Below are 15,802 nucleotides of genomic sequence, written 5' to 3'. Positions count from 1 at the left end.
TGACAATCAAGGAGAAAACCGAAACAGATCCGACAGACCAAGAGAAAATAGAAGAGAAGTAAATAATACCCAGACAGATGAATATGACGGAGAGAGACATTATGACGAAAATATAAACAACGATGAGCAACCGGCGTCTTTTCACGACGGCGCTCACTAAAAACCAAAAAGCAAACAGGAATCTTTTGTCACCCCAAGGAGTTTATTAAATTGGCAGGAAACAACGAAAAGAAAAATGGAATTAATTTAAAATTTGTGGATGGATTTATCAACGAGAAACCAATTAAAATTATGATAGACACTGGATCTGAAATAACATTGGTCAACAGAAAACTAATAGAAGAAGTTAACTTAACAAATTTAATTTATAAAATACCTAGGGTAAATTTAGTGGGCGCAAACAAACGGACATTGGCAACTATAAATGAAGGCATACGAGTAATGGTACGACTGGGCAAGAATATGTATGCACTACAATGTGTAATAATGCCAAACATGTCACATGACATGATAGTAGGAGTGGACGAATTGGCAGAAAAACATGTAGTGATAGATTTTAAAAATAATACGATGAAACTAACAGAAGAAAAAGAAAAAGAACAGGACAAGGAACATGAGAAACAAAATACGGACGAATCAGGTAAAGAACAAACAGTGGAAATGAATTTGGCAGCGAAGCAAGGACAAAGAAGAAAAAGGAGAAAAGGTCAGAAAAAGATAAAAGAAAATGAAACCTGTGGCTCCTCAAAAGAAGAGTTGAGCCCAGAAGAAGAAAATTTGAGAGTATCAGAAACAAAGGAAACCTGGGATTCCTCAAAAGAAGAGACGGGCTCAGGAGAAGAAGAAATAAAGCTAAAAAATGAAAGTGAAAAGAATATGATTGAAACAGTGGTATTTGAAGAGGAGGTATATGCAAACGAGGATGCAGAATGCACGGTAAACTTGTGTGAAGAATCTGAGAAAAAAGACAGAAAATTGATATGTGGAGAAGGGAAAGAAAAAGAATTGCGGTTGATGTTAAGAAACTACGAAAATTTGATCAATGAGGAAAACAGAGTGGCTAAAAAGTACGAACATTCATTTGAGGTGAAAAACTTGGGAAATTTTCGATCAAAGACTTACCGATTCCATACAAGTATCGACAAGAGGTGAAAGAAGAAATAAATAAAATGTTGGAAGATCAAATCATCGAAAGATGTGATTCACCGTATGTTAACCCGATTGTGATAGTAAAGAAAAGCAGTGGAGAATTGAGATTATGTTTAGATGCCAGGAATATCAACCAGCACACAGTATCACAATATGAATCACCTCTAAACATCGAGGCCATTTTTGGAAGAATCACCGGGTCACACATATTTTCGAAAATTGACTTAAAACACAGTTTTTGGTTGATACCGTTAGCTGAAAAGTGTAGAAACTACACCGCTTTTTCTATTGATGGTATTGTCTACCGGTTTAAGGTAGTGCCGTTTGGATTGCAGAGTGCTTGTGCTGCACTCGTCCGAGCTCTACATACCATTTTGAATCGCCACGAAGATTTCATAGTTCATTATATCGATGATTTATTAATTTTTTCACAAGATACTCAGAGTCATCTGAAACACATAGAAATAATTCTGGAAGAATTGGACACAGCGGGATTGAAATTAAACATTGAAAAATGTCAATTTTTTCAAAAAGAAGTCATTTATTTGGGTTTTCAATTGGACACCAAAACAGTAAGATTATCCGAAGACAGAGTCAAGCTCATAGATGAATACCCAAGACCAACGAATTTGAAAACATTGAGAGGTTTTCTTGGCACGATTAATTATTTTAAAAAACTGATTCCCGATTTGAGCCAAAAGGAAATCCCTCTGATAAAGTTGCTTAAAAAAGGAATAAAATGGAATTGGAAAGAAGAACAGGAGGAAGCTTTCGAAACATTAAAACGAGAATTCGCAAAAGGAACGAAAATATACCACCCCATTTACAATTTACCTTTTATACTCCGAACTGATGCGTCCATACAAAAATTTGCAGGAGTTCTGTCTCAAATACAAAACGACCAAGAAGTGCCGATATGTTTTATATCTCGAGTGACTAAAACACATGAGAGAAAATATAGTGTTACAGAATTGGTGTTTGCCAGTGTACTATATTGCGTAAACAAATTGAGGTTTTACTTATTGGGAGCAAAATTCACAATCGAAACAGACCATGCAGCTTTAGTACATATCATGAAGAATAGATTAGTAAATAATAGAATACATAGAGGCATTCTATTATTACAGGAGTATGATTTTGAGTTCCGATATATAAAAGGAAAAGACAACATAATAGCCGACGCTCTAACACGGGATGAGGACACCGGAAAAAAGGAAACAATTACTCTACAGGTGGGACTAAATAGATTAATACAAGAAGAAGGGATATATTCGTTAAATGAGATAAGGACAAACCAAGAAGACCTAGAGGAAAGAGAGAAAAGAAGAGCGGAAATAGAAAATGACATATATTTTAAGAGAATAGACGGAAAGGAACTATATTTAGTGACACAGACATTGGCCGAAAAGATAATAAAGAAATTACATGAGGACAATGGGCATATCGGTAGCAGAAAAGTTTGGCTCGTTTTTAGGGAAAATTACATCAGCCGACAGGATTACCGCATTGCAAAGGAAATTACCCAGAAGTGCGATGTATGTCAAAAATATAAGAGTCGGAATTTCAAAAACGAAAATGTTGCCAAAAATATTGAAGCCCGAAACAAACTAGACATTGTAGCAATAGATATGTTAAGCGATCTAATTATGACCACTAAAAGGAACAAACATATTCTGGTAATGGTGGATGTGTTGTCAAAATACGTAAAATTATATAGTTGCCGCACCACAAAGGGGCAGGAAATATTAAGAAAAATCGACAATTTTATAGCCATAGTAGGAACACCAAAAAAGATTCTACTGGACAATGCAACGTATTTCCGAAATGATCGTTTCAAGGGACAACTTCGAGAACGAGGAATAGAGACAAATTTTGTCAGCATCAGGCATCCACAGAGTAATCCTTCGGAACGATTCATACAGGAAGTGACGAAATTTCTTCGCATTGCAACAGATGGTCAACATCGCCACTGGGACAGGAAAATGGTGGAAATAGAAAGGTATCTAAATACAATTCCGAGCACAGTAACAAAAGAGACCCCAGAATACATCATGAAGGGTGTACTGCCGATAAGGCCATGGGAAGACCAAGAGCCAAAAGAATATCAACAGGTGATTGAAACCGTACAGAGAAGATTACGGCGAAGCAACGAAAAATATATCCAAAGACAGGAGCAAAATAGAAAAAGAAGACCAGTGACTTTCCAAAAGGGTGAAAAAGTACTCGTGAGGGCATTACGAGTATCAAATCTTCCTGGGGGCATTTGCGCAAAGTTGATGCCTGTTTTCGAAGGCCCGTACATCGTGAATAATGAAAATGGGATAAATAGTTATGAGTTGAGGCACAGGAACTCGGAAAAGATCCGAGGAATTTATAATATTCACGATGTATACAAATATCACGAATAAAAGACAGACTTACATGAAGTAGATAGTAAGTTAGGATATAAGACGTAGATTAAAGTAAGGAAATATACAGGGAGTTGGTTTTGCCTCGAGAAAATTTATTTAAAAATGCAGATAAATTTTATCGAATACAAGGCGGGGATTTGTTACATTTCTATTTGATATGAAAATTAAATTTTGATAATTATAAACAAAATTCACTTTAATATAAAATATTTTTAATTTTCTCAACCTCGGGCATATAAATTTAGAACAACCTGTATACAACAAATTGTTATATTTAATTTTAAGAAGTGATTAGAATAAGCGTACGAAACTCGGAACAATGTGCTTAGATAAACAAAGTGAATGACGCGTACCATTATCGTTTCTTCGCGGAAGGTCGATCATTAGCCTATGCTAAATAAAACTCAGTGAAATAGATGATAGTTCATTATCGTTTTTCGCGGAAGGTTTCGATCATTAGCCTATGCTAAATAAGACTCATTTGAAAGAGAGAATAGGTCATTAAAATTTGTAAATAGTTAGAAAGTATTTTAGAATGGGAATTAAATATTTTCTTTTGAAATCCATTAAGCATATTTAGAAAGATTAAAAATTGGTTTTGAGGAATATTACGAATGAGAGTTGGTGGTGGAAGATTGATTTGTGAATCTGGAAGGGATATTTAGAAAGTAGGGGAATGGATGAGAAAGTGAGATCGGAATGTTTTGAGCTGTCGAGAAGTGAAGTCGAGTAGTAGACGGTAGTGTACGGAGAGTGAGAAAGCCGATGTAGTTCCGTGAGTGTGGAGTATCTATCGTGGAACGAGAAGTAGGCCAGGTCGAGAGTAAAAGAACCTCCTTGAGCCAAGAGTGTCCCGGTAGCTGATAGCAGTTTCGAGAAAGGTAGAACACAGCATCACGACAGACGCAGGAACGAGAGCTATACGAGCTAGTTTTTCAAAGGAGAACATTACTGGAAGCCAGGACGAGGTTTGATCGCAGCCAAGGATAGCAGGAAACGGGTCTTGTGTGAGGACATTTTCAGTTCACCAGGAAAAGGTCAGTCTCATTTGTTTGGACATGAATGTATGGGTTTTTCGTATTAAATTCCACATAAAAAATTGAATAACATAATCAATAATATCAGAAAAGCTTCATCAAACTTAAATAGAGTTGTTCCTAATAACTCCTAATAGTTAAATGTTAATAAAAACTTTCAATTGAAAACCAAAAGGAAATAAGATTCCCATTTGTAAATGTTATGCTTAAGAATAATAAGAAATAGCAAATATTAAGCATTGATTGCCTTTTAAATAAAATACAAAATATTTTGATTATAATTGTAACCCATATGTGTATTTTTTTTACTCTTTTCTTTTCTATCCCGATTAGGAACCATTAAGAAATATTTAGAAGCCACGAAAGTAAGTAATTAATTTATAATTCGCCCTGAGATTGAAAACATATTGATATGTGATCTGGTTAATTAATTAGATTAGTATTAATACATTGATTAAATTAAGTGACATATAAGAATATTATCTCATATCAATAATCAAGATCACATCAGTATATATGTGGAAAAGTTACACCGATCTGAATTTTTTTTCTGTGCTTCAAGAGAGCGTGAGGGTCGATTCAGAACTGGTGCAATTTTTGACTTCTGACTACCCGTAAGCCAGCTATAGGGCTAGGTAGATATAAAATGGCAAATTTTTTGGGCGTATAAGTTTCAAGGAGAGACAGGAAAATCGCAAATACACCACATCAATAGGGTTGAGTTAAGCTTTCAAATGGTGCCTAAGCGATCAAGCTCAGACATACACACGGCTCAGTATAGCCGAAAAATTGAAAAACTAAACTTTGAAAATTTTGGTTTTTCGACAATTACTCAAAATTTCAACCTACAGATTGCGCCAATAACTGAGCGTTTGTAGAAGGACTCTAGGCGAATCTAACGTTGTTTATCTCATATCTGGGAAAGTTGGAAATTTTAAGTTATACGCTTCATAAGTATGATCAAATCTATGTCCTATGGGGAAAAACGGTTTTTCAAGCTCAATAATTTCTATAACAGCTTTAGTTTTCATACTTGACCTCAGATGCATCAGATACTACTTGTCAATACGTTTCAAACTCATGTTTAGTGATCAAAATCGGTTAAGCCGTTTAGAAGTTATTAAGCTACAAAAGTATAATCCAATTAACGATAATTCCCGAAATAGTTTATGTAGTTGTAGTGGTTACGACACTAAATTTGATCTGCAACGGGCAATCCGAGTTCATTTACCGGCCATCCCAATATTTTTATTCAATCTATTTCGACTAGAAAAAAATCTAGTGTACATTCGATAGACACTAGACCCTTTGGGAGATAATGCGACAAAGGTGACCATTTATAAAGCTTAACGTGTAATCGAGAAACATTGCATTCAACTTCATACATTTAATTTGTATATAACTTGAAAAACTCCTGATACAAGAATAAAAAACCGCTAAACGCCGTAAAAATGAGTGGCGCATACAATATTCCAGCTACAAAAGATCTGATATGAAAATGACGTGGCGCGAAAATGTATTTTCATTTTGATGCAAAACCAAATTCTAGTTTTATTTTAAAAGATTTTTCCATAATCTTTGCTAAATTTGAAGTAAACGCGCCACAAAAGAGTTTCAAAATTCAAACTGTATCAAATTTACTCTTTCGTGGCGTTTACTTCAAATTTAGCAAATATTATGGAAAAATCTTTTAAAATAAAACTAGAATTTTGTTTTGCATCAAAATGAAAATACATTTTTGCGCCACGTAATTTTCATATCAGATCTTTTGTAGCTGGAATATTGTATTCGCCACTCATTTTTACGGCGTTTAGCGGTTTTTTATTCTTGTTGTTGCTTATACAGTATGGTGCAAATGAAAGGAAAAAATTCGTTATTTCGTAAACCGGCGACTTTACGGAAAAATCCCAAATCAAGTAAATTTTTATTTTTAACTTATGATATTTTGGCATATATATCACACAAGTGACGTCATCCATCTGGGCGTGATGACGTAATCGATAATTTTTTAAATGAGAATAGGGGTCGTGTGCTAGCTCATTTGAAAAGTTATTCGATTCTCTATTCAAGTGTTTAATATAAACACTAACACTGTTATTTATACAGGGTGTCCCAAAACATTTTTTTTATATTAAATTAATTGACAAAAAAGAAGAATGTATGTAATTTATTTAATTCAAAATACATTTACTACTATCAGAAAAAAGGACAAAATGTTTATTCGAAAAATTAACATTGCTTTTCGCTTAAATTAATTGTTTAAAATTCCAAAAAGCAGGTGCCTATCGGGAGCTGGCTTGAACATTGCATTTAAGCGAAAAGCAATATTTATTTTTCAAATAGACTTTTTTTCTGTTTTATGATAATATTCAAAAGTATTTCTTATTAAACAAATTACATACATTCTTCTTTTTTTGTCAATTAATTTAATTTAAGAAATTGTTTTTGGACACGCTCTATAAAAATTATGTTAGTGTTTATATTACTAAATAGAGAATTGAATAACCTTTTAAATGAGCTACCAGACGACCGGTACTCTCATTTAAAAAATTATCGTTTACGTCATCACGCCCAGATAGATGACGTCATGCGTGTGGTAGATATTGTTATATTTCTATTTGATCTGAAAATTAAATTTTGATAATTATAAGCAGAATTCAATTTAATATAAAATATTTTCAATTTTCTCAACCACAGGCATATAAATTTAGAACAACCTGTATACAACAAATTGGTATATTTAATTTTAAGAAGTGATTAAACGAAACTCGGGACAATGCGCTTAGAATAAACAAAGTGAATGGCGCGTACCATTATCGTTGTTCGCGGAAGGTTCGATCATTAGCCTATGCTAAATAAAACTCAAGTGAAATCGACAATAGGTCATTATCGTTGTTCGTGGAAGGTTCGATCATTAGCCTATGCTAAATAAGACTCATTTGAAGTAGATAATAGGTCATTAAATTTTGTAAATAGTAGAAAGTAATTTTAGAATGGGAATTAACTATTTTTTTTGGAAATCCATTAAGCATATTTAGAAAGATTAAAAATTGGTTTTGAGGAATACTGCGAATGAGAGTTGGTGGTGGAAGGTTGATTTGTGAATCTGGAAGGGATATTTAGAAAGTAGGGGAATGAATGGAAAAGATAGATCAGAATGTTTTGAGCTGTCGAGAAGTGAAGTCCAGTAGTAGACGGTAGTGTAGGGAGAGTGAGAAAGCCGGTGTAGTTCCGTGAGTGTGGAGTATCTATCGTGGAACGAGAGGTAGGCCAGGTTGAGAGTAAAAGAACCTCCTTGAGCCAAGAGTGTCCCGGTAGCTGATTGCAGTTTCGAAAAAGGTAGAATACAGCATCACGACAGAAGCAGGAGCGAGAGCTATACGAGCTAGTTTTCAAAGGAGAACATTACTGAAAACCAGGACGAGGTTTTGATTGCAGCCAAGGATAGCAGGAAACGGGTCTTGTGTGAAGACATTCTCAGTTCACCAGAAAAAGGTCAGTCTCATTTGTTTGGACATGAATGTATGGGTTTTTTCGTATTAAATACCACATTATAAATTGAAGAACATAATAAATAATATCAGAAAAGCTTCATCAAACTTAAATAGAATTGTTGCTAATAAATCCTAATAGTTAAATGTTAATAAAAACTTTCAATTGGAAACCAAAAGGAAATAAGATTCCCATTTGTAAATGTTATGTTTAAGAAAAATAAGATATAGCAAATATTAAGCAGTGATTGCCATTTAAATAAAATAAACAATATTTTGATTATAATTGTAACCCATATGTGTGTATTATTTTACTCTTTTCTTTCCTATCCCGATTAGGAACCATTGAGAAATACTTAGAAGCCACGTAAGTAAGTAATTAATTTTATAAAAAGCCCTGAGATTGAAAACATATTGATATGTGATCTGGTAAATTAATTATATTATTATAAATGCATTGATTAAATTAAATGACATATAAGAATATTATCTCATATCAATATTCAAGATCACATCAATATATATGCTAAAATATCATAATCTTAAAATAAAAATCGAACTGTTTCGGGATTTTTCCTTAATGTCGGCGGTTTACGAAATAACGAATTTATTCCTTTCATTTGCACTATACTGTATATTAAGGCATTAAGGATTGCCCAAATTTCTATTGAGTCAAATGCCTTCTCGTAATTTACCATAGCTATCCAGAGTGTTATGTTGTATTCGTTTGATTTTTCGATTGGTGTTCTTATTACTTGTAAATTGTCTATGGTGCTATAACCTTTTCTGAATCCTGCCTCTTCCCGAGGGTAATAACTATCCAGTTAAGTTGTTAGACGCAATGTAATTATCTTCACAAACAGCTTATACAAGACTGATAAGAGGCTAATGGGTCTATAGTTTTCTAATTATATTTCCATTTTTAAACGTGAGTATTATAAGAGCGTTTAACCAAGCTGTGGGTGCTTCACATATTTCTATACATTTGTTAAATATAATTTTTAGCATTTTTACGATGTGTTGTCCTCTATACTGTATCATCTCCAATACTATTCCGTCTTCACCTGGAGCTCTTTTATTCTGCATTGCACTCATTGCGTTTCTTATTTCGTCCTCTGTTATATCTGGTATATCTTCAGATCTGACATTTATTACTATTTTTCGGTGTTCTTCTTTAGGAATATACACATATGTAAAAGGGCAAAACTGACAGACAAGTGCATAAACATAAACGGAGAAAAGCTTAGCCATCTGAGGTTTGCAGATGATATTGTACTAATAGCTGATGGGATAGATGAGCCCAAAGAACTTTTAAATCAGCTCTACCTTTCCTCGTTAGAAGGGGGATTAAAAATAAATATATCTAAAACCCAGATGATAACAAATCTTGTAGTCACCGAAGATATATGCATAGGAACAAGATCCATATACCAGGTAACGGCCTATAAACATATACCTAGGTCATGATATTCGCGTAGGGAAAGACAACCAAATCGTTGAGCTTCGCCGTCGTATAAGACTGCCTTGGGCAGCTTTCGGCAAGCTGAACCATATTTTCAAATCGTTTGACATATCAATATGCCTTAAAAGAAAGACTACAATCAGTGTGTTTTGCCACTGTTGACTTACGGAGCGAAAACGTTGACTATGACAAGGAGAACAAACGACAAAGATCAGGAGTGACTGATGCAGTAGAGAGAATAGAGAGATATTGCAGAGCCTTTTTTGCATTTGCTGTATTACAGCAGGCGTTATTTTGACAGTAGAGCATGCGCAGATGTGATATCTGGCTTACGCTGCGTTATTGGAAATACGGCCTGCCGTTATTAGGGGAGTCGTTACGCTGTGCGGTATTCGTTGCGCTATTTTCTTTTCAGGTTATGTTTGTTGTTGATCTTTCATTTAAATCAAATTTATTCGTAATAATTTGCTAAAATGGGTACCTCAGACAGTAGCAAACGAATTAGATTTACGTCTGATGACGATTTGTGTTTATTAAAACAAGTTTTATGTCAAAATCCATATTGACTTCTCCAGAAAATTGGACGTTAGTTCAGGAAAACATGAAGAGTGCAACAGGAAAATGTTTTATTTGTAAGAACATTCAAGGATCATTTATTTCTCTTGCTCGATATTTGGAAGAAAATACAAACCTGCTTTCTTTCATCTACAATACTTTCTTCAATTTTGAGTACAAATTAGATAAACAACTAATCTTAATCGAGCCGTAAAATACCGCAACCAAAATGTTGAGCAATATCTGCATTTATGAAACGTCTGAGAAATGTCAATTCTGTCAAAATTACGCGGTGTAAATAGCGCAACGTAGGCTGGGTTAAATTTGCAATATCTCTCTAATAGCAACACTGAAATGGAACTGGGCAAGTCACGTAGCTCGAATGACAGATAACAGATGGACAAAGCGGATACTGGAATGGAAACCAAGAGATGATGCCTACGGAAGCAGAGGTGGTTGTCATAGTGAAGTGAACTTTTAAACTCCCCGTGTCTTCTTTCATTCATCGTTTGTTTGGTTTTCAAGTAATAAAAACCACGAATAAAAGTTCGACTTGAGAAAAAAATAATATAATTTGTACAATTTGCAATCCAAACCAAATGAGATACTACAATAAATATTTTTATAAAAGTAAAGATACCAACATTAAGAAGTCTAACAATCTAAAATCAGTTATTTTAAAGGCATATGCGCAGAATTTCTCGCCAATGTGTTTTAAATGCATGCATGTTTTTCGAATCCTAAGAGAACTAATAAGTCATCATCATTCTCTATGCCTTGTCCCTATGCGGGATCGGCTTCCCTAATTGCATTTCTCCACACAATTCTATCTTGGGTCATATCAATGGTAATACCCTTTACCAACATGTCCTGCCTTATGGTCTCCCCCAGGTCTTCTTTGGTCTTCCTCTCCTGCTCCTTCCTGGAAACTGCACTTCAGCTATTCTTCGTATTGGGTGATTAGCGTCTCACGTTGAACATGACCAAACCATCTTAACCTATGCTCTCTCATTTTGGCATCAATTGGTGCCACACCTAGAGTTCCCCTAATATACTCATTTCTTATTTTATCCTTCTTTGTCACTCATCCATCTAAGCATTCTCATTTCCGCCACATGCATTCGTTGTTCCTCTTTCTTTTTCACTGCCCAACATTCAGTTCCGTACTAGGGATGGGAAAAACCTACCGGTTTTAACGTGAAACCGGTTTTTTTACTTCGCAATAACCGGTTTTACCGGTTGTTTTTTTGTTCTGGTTATAACCGGTTTTTTCGTTTTAAAGTAAAAACCGGTTATTAGGTTTCTACGGTGATTAGGATTAGGTTAGGTATTATTTTGGATCCCAATCATAATTATTATTCTCAAGTAATTGTTCCAAACAAAACCATAATTCAAATTTTATTTTATAAATACAGAAGCAAACTGAAAGTGCAAACTCACATCAGCCAGAAATAATTAAGTTTTATTACAATATTTCGTTGAAAAGGTATTTGTAATCATACTATTTACATAAGAAGTGATCTGCTTGAAGTAGACGCAAACATTCATCTATTTTTCACACTTGACTCTTGACATTGAAGGTAGGTGAATGACTTTTTCTGATTACCAAGAGTAATGTTTTGACTATGAATATCGAATTACCGATTACGAATACGAATCTCCAAGGATTTTCCTACGTTTTCAAAACGATACACCCATACAGGAAGTAAATTAAATGAGTTAAAATGTGCCTATTACATGTAGTAAAAATAAAAGATAAAGTGCATATCCAATCTATTTTTAAGTAAAATATTTATGTTGATATTTTTTTTAAATCCCATTTGAAAGAGTCTGGGAAATTTTTTATAAGTTGAAATGGTTGGGTTAAATTTTATATTATTGCAAGATGTATATATTAATCTTAGGCTATATTATATTTAATAATAATCAATAAAGATATAATATTAATAAAATAATAAATAAGTATAATAATTAATAGAATAAAATGGTTTTATTAAAAATTGTGTTTTATTTATATTAATTTTGATGTTCTTTCGATAGTAAATACTAATTTTGATCATATTGATATCGAGTATCGAGTCGAGTGGAGTATCGCAAACTAAAGTGCATTGTAAATGTAACATTGTAACCTATTGGATTAAAAAAACCCGAAAACCGTTTGTTGGAAAAACCGTTTGTTTTTGACCGGTTATAACCACCAGGTTAAACCGTATGCAAAAAACCGGTATAACCGAAAACCGGTGTTTTGTCAAAAACCGCTATTCCTATTCCGTACATCATAGCCAGTCTTATGGCTGTTTTATAGAATTTTCCCTTCAGCTTCATTGGAATTTTTCTGTCACACAATACACCACTCGCTTCTTTCCACTTCATCCATCCAACCCTAATTCTGCATGCATCTTCATCTATTTCTCCATTACTCTGTAATACCGATCCTAAGTACTTAAAACTATTGCTTTTCACAATCTGTTACGTTGGGATGTCCACGAGTTACTTTACGCAAAGATCCCTAGGTTCGAAATTAAATTATAGAAAATAACTTCCGATTACAGAAAATTACCCCTATTAAAAATACGCAAGGGTAGCATAAAACAAAGTTTTTAATTGGATGTTATCGGATGAATGTTACAAACTCGACTGCCTTTAAAAACATATTACAATATCTACACATTCCTTAAAGCGGCAATATATTCTTATCAAAGGTTTCAATCTCAAGTGGGCTAGTAAGCCCAACCATCCCTTCACCTTAAAACAACGAAAACCAAGCCATATGGCCCGCCGTATGTATAAAGCAGAAATATCTTTTAAACACGGACACTGCAATATAATGACTCGACATTCTCCCACCTTGGGTAATTTGACAAAATTTCTCAAAAAATACAGAGAGTCACGAAAAATTACAACAAAATATCAAATAAAGTGAAAGGTAAAATATCAAAAAACAACAGGGTCATGAAAAAATCAAGTCAAGAAAATGTCACTTGAATCTTACAGGGGTTTTAACTACCCGGCCACTTCGCGTACATCTCTCATTTAAATCGAGTGCTCTGCTTTTTGTCACTCCCGCACTTATTTCACTTGATTCTTCCTCAGCCTGGAGCTGACAACCGTTCTATTGAGGCACTGTGTCTGGAGCCGCATCCCGTAGGGTGATACCCTGGATATTCTCGCCAGCAGTAACTGCCTCCACGACTTCCACTGGGTAAAGCTTTTGCAACGGTCTCAGAAGTTGGCCTTGTGCCGTCGCAAGACGAACTAACCGCACCTGATTATCTCTACCGGGTAAAAGTTCAATAACTTTTCCTAAAGGCCACTGAAGACGCTTGATGTTATCTTTGCCTACTAAAACGACATACCCGATAGACACTTTAGACACTTTCGTCTTCTTCGTTCGTGCTTTGAGTTGAGCCAGATATTCAGCACGAAATCTTTTTCGCAAATGATTTCTCAGCTCTTGCAAACGGCGTATTTTGCGTGTGAGAGAATTCTGCTCTACAAATCACAATCCGGCAACTAGTAACTGACTTGCTCACGTAAAAACATACCTGGCGTCAACGCTGCTAACTCAGTAGGATCATCTGAAATATACGTCAACGGCTGCGAGTTGACTATACTCTCAAAATCACACAACAATGTAAATAAGTCTTCATAATTGAGAGACGCTCGACCCAAAACTTTTCGCAAAAGTCCTTTCACAATACCTATTAATCGCTCCCAAAATCCACCCCACCATGCAGCTGTAGGGGGGTTGAAACGCCACTTAATACGTTGTGTGGAACTATATTCCGCGATCATGTTCCAGTCCAATTGCTTAAGCGCGTTCTCAAGTCCCGTAAAATTCGTTCCATTGTCACTATAAACCGTTCTCGGGCGTCCACGCCTTGAAATAAAGCGACGGAAAGCTTGAATAAATGCATTTGCGGACAAGAAGGTAACAAGTTTTAGATGAACTGAGCGATAAACGGCACAAGTGAACAAACAAAGCCATGCCTTCTCGCCCGATTTCAAGTAAAGAGGCCCAGCTAAGTCCACCCCGGAAATCTCAAACACTGCAGCATCTCGAACTCTATCGGCCGGCAATGAAGGCGTCTGTACTTCGAACGATTTCCCATATTGTCTCTTGCACACACCACATTCTTTTAAAATGGACCGCACAATCCGTCTACCCCCTAAAGTCCAATATTTTTCGCGGAGCAAACTAAGCAGTCCCTGTGTAACAACGTGACAAGAGTTTTTGTGTAAGCTCAAAATCAACTTGCGCACTATAAAATGTTCACCCGGAAGTAAGATAGGCAGACGAAAATCTTCCGTATCAATTATCTCGGTCACGCGAGTTTTTAAACGTATAAGTCCAAATTCATCGACAAACGTGTTTAGCGAGGAAATTTGTTTGGTATCTGAACCGAACGCTTCGTTCTGCACTAACTTCAACACAAACATTTCGGCTTTGTCGATTTCCTGCGCGACCAATTCGCCTGTAAGTTTTCCATTTGAATTTCTCATATTGTAACAAAATCGTAGCGTCCAAGCCATCATTCCTAACAGTTTTATGTACTGAGAAAAGTAACGCAGGTGCCAATCGTCGGACGTCATATTCAATAGTGACGGAATGGCTTTTTTCTTTTTCTCAGTGCCGACTTCTTCTTCATCAACCTCTACTTTTTGTTGGGTCCAATAATTTTCGTTTCTGTACAACCATTTCGGGCCTTCTCACCATCGAGATTCGAACAATTGTCGAACACCACAGCCTCTTGATGGAAGATCGGCAGGGTTGAGAGAACCAGGCACATATTTCCAACACTCAGCATTGGCTAAATTTCTAATCTCCTGGACTCTATTAAAAACAAAAACAGACCAGTCATCCTTACGTTGCATCCAAGAAAGAACCGTAGTGGAATCACTTCAAAAATAAGACTCAACATGCTGAGAAAATTGTCTTTTGACTGACTGATAAAATCTAGCACCAATAGTGGCTGCCAACTGTTCCAATCTAGGTATAGAAATCTTCTTCAAAGGAGCCACACGACTCTTAGCTGCTACAAGAAAAATCGAAACACCATCATTCCGAAGAACTCTCAAAAACACTACGGCTGCATAAGCTTTCTTACTTGCATCTGAAAAGGTGTGCAAACTCCAATGGTCAGCTTCAATGGGCCCCGCCTGGATCCAACGTGGAATCTCAATATTCGACAGTTCAGGAAGATGAGTAACCCATTGACAAAATTCCTCAGCCATGTCATTCTCGACTGGTGCACCCCATTCCTGGCGCTTTTCCCAAAGTTTCTGCAGCAACAGTTTAGGAAACAGAGATACTGGACAGGTAAAACCAATAGGGTCAAATATACTCTGAGCTACAGAAAGCATCAGTCTCTTAATTATGGGTTCTTTTCCGACCACTCCCTGAAAAATTTCACCATTGATTTTTAGGGTGTCTCTTAGGAGTTCCAGAGAAGATCAAGAACAGGGACAACTGTTTTTGTACTACCAGAAGATTCCCACCCTCTCAAATCCATCTTAGCTTCCTCCATGATGGCAGTTGCTTCTGATACGAACTTTCTCAACTCATTCTCATCGGTAACACTAGTCACACAATTATCTACATAGAACCCAATCATAAGCCTTTCAATTGTATTTTTAGAGTACGGCATATCATAAAAACATTTCTCCAGCGCCTTTATTAAATGAAATTCTATAGTA

This window comes from Diabrotica virgifera, chromosome 4 (genome assembly GCF_917563875.1).
Source record: "Diabrotica virgifera virgifera chromosome 4, PGI_DIABVI_V3a".
NCBI lineage: Eukaryota > Metazoa > Arthropoda > Insecta > Coleoptera > Chrysomelidae > Diabrotica > Diabrotica virgifera.
Note: the sequence above shows the minus strand (reverse complement) of the source record.